The sequence below is a fragment of the Argiope bruennichi genome, chromosome 8 (genome assembly GCF_947563725.1).
Source record: "Argiope bruennichi chromosome 8, qqArgBrue1.1, whole genome shotgun sequence".
NCBI lineage: Eukaryota > Metazoa > Arthropoda > Arachnida > Araneae > Araneidae > Argiope > Argiope bruennichi.
Window position 1 is genome coordinate 112751664 of NC_079158.1, and position 5846 is coordinate 112757509.

At 32.1% G+C, this 5846-nt stretch overlaps 1 protein-coding gene across 10 annotated transcripts in view; it reads right to left on the reverse strand.

Annotated features, from left to right (window-relative positions):
* LOC129980836 (coiled-coil domain-containing protein AGAP005037-like) overlaps positions 1-5846 on the reverse strand; it is a 1244995-nt gene that overhangs the window by 84510 nt on the left and 1154639 nt on the right. The gene's annotated exons all lie outside the window — the stretch shown is intronic.

A 5846-nucleotide genomic window follows, 5' to 3' on the forward strand; every position in this document is an offset into this window, starting at 1 on the left:
AATTGATATATTAGACTGCAGATGGCAATTTCTTAGATGTTTTCTAATACAAATCTGATTATGAAATAACCACGAATTTTTGCATGAATTTTAACAACATGAATTTAAAAAATCGCACGGAAGTAATGGCGAACCAAAAGAATAGAATAATGATTGAACTTGAGTTTAATTTTGCATATAAATGATGTTTAATTGTTTCATTTACGGAAAAATATTGAAATAATAAATAGAAAGAATATGAATTCATAATATCTGTTCTCAATCTTTCATGGATATGAAAAGAAAAAATAATGTTAAAAGAATCATGTGTTTTTTTAGCATTTCGAATGAATTATATAACTACAAAGATGGCGATCTGCCAACAAAAGATGAGGTTAATACTTTACATCAGCATTTAAATCAATAAAAGATACAGAGTGAATGGATTATAATGAGGGCAATAGAATCAATTCATAGCCACGAGATACACGTGATGAAAATGGTTTGGGATTACTGAGAATCACGGAGGATTCTCAGCACATGAATTTATAATACAACATCAGAAAACGTGAGATTAGACGTTAATTTGTCACGTGATTATGATGTCATATAAATCGATTTCCTTCTACAAACTTTTGTTATATCGTTTGCATCATTCGAAGTAAATAAATAATAAAAATAGAGACGATATTACAGGTAAATATGAACAACAACAACAAAATTTACATAGCAATTTGGTATGCGTCTTTCGAAATGTATTAAAACATCACTATAACAATTCATGAGACGAATTTCATAGCTACAAAAGCGGCAGAATTATCTAGGTATCGCATACATACAAACACTTCTATCATGCCATCAACCTCCATATGACTGTTCGGCCTCATACATAAAAGAAGTGAAGTGAAGAAAGAGAAGCCGTTGCCGCTGCAGACGAATAGAAGACTCCAGTGATTAATTGTGTTTGGTAGAAGCTCCAAAAAGGAACTTTCAGATATGAATTTTAAACTTAAATCTTAATTTTACAGATGCAAATACAGCTTATTTACTCGAAATAAAACAGATTCACGCCACAAATAAAGTGCAATCATTCGTGTGAATACCCTTGACAACTTCCTTTTAGAAATATAAATTTTCATGCTCGGTCAGTAGATTTAAAAAAAAAAAAAACATTATAATGATAACGTTTTCTCATAGTATAATTAGTTATATAATTTGGCGCAGTATAATCAATATTTTGACTTTCGGGTCATAAAAAAACCCAAACTAAATTATTTATATAACGGTATGAAACAATTCGTGTCTCGCCGACACACCAATCATGGAACAAAATATATATAGTCCTCCTGTCATATATCCTGGAAATATATCCATTCGTGCCATATATAAACAAAATTCATATATCCTGGAAAATAGGGACATGGCAAAAATTTAAAGACGATCAATAATTGGTGGTCTGAAAATCCTTGCCTGTATAGACGTGTTGCGATTTGGTTATAGCGAGAACCAAACTTACAACGTTTGGGTTCGTAGCCGAGTAACATGACCACTAGACAAAAGTAATTACTCATGTCTCGTAGCTGTAATCTGGTTTATAAGGCGTCACCACAGACGCATCAATCTTTGGTAAATAAAATCTTTACAAAAAGAACATATTTAGCAATGGATATCGAGACATGACAAAATTCGACATTTTGCATAGTGGCCAGGAAAACATCTTTGTCCATTTATATACCAACAACAACAAAAACAAAAAACAACCTTGGTAAACAACCAAGGTGTTGTTGTTGTTTACCAACCTTGGTAAACAACAACAACAAAAAAATGCTTTAGCGGAAGATAGTAAAAATCATTTATCCTACTAAACGGAGCTACGCCAAAATTTGGCGTTGTTTAAAGACAATCGGTACATAGTGATTGGGAATATCTTTGCCTCCTTAGACTAACTAATCACTGGCAAGTAAATCTTTTAGAGGAAGGTCCATAAAAGTCGTATCCTGCGAAACGGAGACATGCCAAAATTTGGCGTTGTTTGTTTAAAGACAATTGGTGATATTATCCTCATCTCCATAAATGCGTCAATCATTGGCAAATAAAATATTTATAGAAAGGATCTGAAAGTCTTATATCCTGGGAAACGGAAACATACAAAAATTCGATATTGTTTATTTAAGGCCAATCATACATTGAGGTCTGAAAAGTCCTTGTCCCTATAGACTTAGCAATCGTTGTAACAAAAACCGAATTTGCGGAGATAGATAATAGAAGAACCATATTCCTGAAAACTGTGGTATTCAATTCAGCGACTGAAAAAAATTACAGAACGGCAGCGTTTCAGTCACAAATCTTCTTTTGGACATTTTATGTCAAGATATCGATTTAAAACAGATTCAAATTAAAAAGAATTGGAACTTCTTTATACGACTGTTTCATTTTATATTTCTTCGTTCACATTTTTCATAAAACCTGAAATTATATGATTTAACGATATAGAGTTTTTCACTTGATAGAAAAAATATGCTTCAGATTTGTTTATCAAATGCTTAAAACAAAGTGTCTCTTATAGAAAATAATAACACTATAAAAGCAAAATCAAATTACTCGAAAACTATATTCAATCACTTTATTCAATACAGAAAAGCGAAATATTTGTACTATCAACTGAAAATTAGAAAGAGTCGGCTCGAATTCTTACATTTCCACTACCTAGAACACCAATAACAAACAAATTCCCAAGCAATTAGCGATAGAAACTTCAAACTCCGATTAAATTTTGAACAGTGCTGGACCGTTTCTAATTCCAGTCTAATGGGCGGCTAATTGAGCTCGGGGGCTAAAGCGAATTCAATGACAGCCACATTTTCACTGTCGGCGCCCCTGAGTTATGATGCCGGGGCGGGGAAAAGGAACGCGTTCCGATTTTGAATTAAGTTCATTTTCTAAGAAGAAACGACTCTTTAAGATTGGCGCCATCGAAAGAGTTTGCAAAGAGAGAGAGAGAAACTTCAAACCCCATTGTGAATGGAAAGAGTAATGAGTTTCTCGGTGGGTACCACTGTTCGAGAATAGTACGAAAAAGAATTTGAAAATATCAACATGGATTATGTTTTAGTGGCACATTTCAAACCAAATTTGCCATGGCATAAAGAATGGTTTTAATGCATGAAAGACACGTATACAAAAACACGATTTCTTTTTATTAAGGTGTACGTACACACTTGAAGAATTTATTTTTTTTAAATTTTAACTTTTAAAGTCCAGTTTTTTCACAGTAGGTCATTAATATATGTTTAAACTCATTTCAGGGGGAAAAAACCATATTACACTAATTATTAATTAATTAAATAATATTTAATGAGCTAATTAGCCTATTTTTTGAAACATGATATCTTAAATTCTAATTTGCACAGACACATAATTCTAGTTGGAAATGATGCCTAATATGAGTCTTCATGTTGTCTGCCTCAATTAAGTTATAAAAATATATAGTTTTTTTTTTAACAATTTTTTCATCAACAATGAATAGAAAAAGCGAGATTTTTTCTGTCATTTTAACTTTTAAATGGCTATAAAAAATTCATTTCCATTAATATAACTTTGATTGAGGCACAAAACATCCGCTATTTCATACAGATTATTTTGAAATATAAATAACTGTATTTGGTTCATTTCTTGTTGAGTTACGATTGTTTGAATGAAGCAACATAGTGGAAAAATACCATTCTTCATAAAATGAGTTTTAAAAACATCGTAACTAGAGTTTTTAAAGAAAGCTCCCCAAGAAAAATAATTATAACTCGAGAAATATTTCGAATATTGACATCATCTTGATATCGTTTGAAAGCTAAAGGATCAGACAACATTATTAAGCGATAAAAAAATATTCGATATTTTGAATGATTTTCGAAGTTTCAAGTGTATACATACACCTTAAATAAAATTAATTCTTCTGAAATCACAGTAACACGACAAAAATAACCTAACGCACAAATGCACACTCTCTTGGTTCCCATGGTTTGATGTTATGCCCCCCCCCCCACTTCCATCAGCAAGATGGGAAATGCATTCCACATCAGAGGGATGACGTTTTAGTTAATGATTAAGCCAGACCCTGCATTCATCATTGTGAAAACAATTATGACACTCATAAAATACAGAAACAACATAATGATTTGCCTTGATAATAAAAATTTATTGTAAAAGTGTTGTTACTTTTCAATAAATCTCAGCATGAAGACAGCACATTTATTAGACATAGAAAAAGAAAAGAACAGAACACAGGTATTGACAATTACGCACACAGCATCATGTTAAGCAGTTCGCGGGAGGAATGGTGCCGGAACGAAGCAAAAGAATAATCACACAGATATTCCTACGCCAGAAAAAGATTTCGCTCGCTTCATCCCAACAAAAAGAATTGTAGAATGTAGTAATGTAATTTTGATGTTATTGAAAATATTATAAATTACCCTATTTTAAGTAAATCTTCATTTTTTTTTTACACAACCATTTACTAAGGAAATTTCCTGCTATGTGATTATTCTATTCACCTGTTATGCCCGAAGGTTAAGAATCTTGAGTTCAAGAATTCAGTGACACTCCCTTGAAATCAGCAAATCGGTATTATTGGAAATAATACCAAAACATTTACTTTTAGTAGTTATTTTTTTAAAGTACAATAGTTGATGCAGCTTCTACGTCAAGAATGATTCAAAATTTAATATGTAAGGAAGACACCATTTTTGCCCGAAAAAATGCTGATTAGAAAAACAAAATGGGAATCTTTATTCCTCGAAATGAAACCAACCGTTTGGGTTCACCTTGAATTTCGAGGTTCTTATGGCTGCAATCCTTTTGATGTTAAAGCAACAATGCGATAGCATGTAAAACAGTTTCTTAATAATATCATTTTTGATTTTTTTTTTTTTTTTTTTTTTTTTTGTAGGAGAGGAGGCTATACCAAACCAACTGATGACGTTGCTCAATTAAACCTACACATTACAGACGACATGTTAAGGAATATTTGGTGATAACTGGAACAGCGCTTTCATACTCCCAGAGCTAACAGGGGTGGGGGATTATAAGATCTTATTATTAATAATTTTATAATAGCACTTACATATATCCAAGCAAACATATGATCTTAATTACAATTAGCACAATAAATTTTTATAAATCAATGCAAGACTTAGTGCTGACGCTGCATATTCACTCGATTTTGATATTTCTTAAATATTATTCCTGGCAAAAAGGAGGAAAATTTAATTCATGTATTCAATTATAATAGGCATATCTATAATTTATAAACTAAAATTATAATATATCGCCTTGTTGTGAAAATGTTCATAAAACTTCGAAAGCTATAAGCATTTGATGGAAATAACCACATCAAAATAATCAAATAATTTGGTTTAGGTAACAATACATAAGTCAAACATATGGGTTTATATAATTCGATCCACTTCCACTGCTAGTATTGTAATCGTTTAAAATTTATAAATTTCTTTCAATGAACAAAGAGGAAGAGCAAGAAGTAGAACAACAGAGCATTCACATTAGGGCAGAATAAATATTGTGAGTGCATTCACCACAGCTTGTAGGTGAACTACATAGAGGTTTATTATGGCAATCCAGAGGTTTAAACAAGCAATTCGACACAAACGCAGCTGCTACCAGCAATCTACTGAATTCAAAGAACTTTTTCAAAGTCATATGAATCGAAAACAATTCTCTGGCTGAAGTACAAGATTCGGGAAAGGGGTGGAAGGGGAGTGTGTGTGTGGGGGGGGGGAGGTCGAGTGGAAACAAAAATGTTCTCAAAGAGAAATGACGAAATTTTGTTTCCATCTGCAACCCTACAGGGCTAT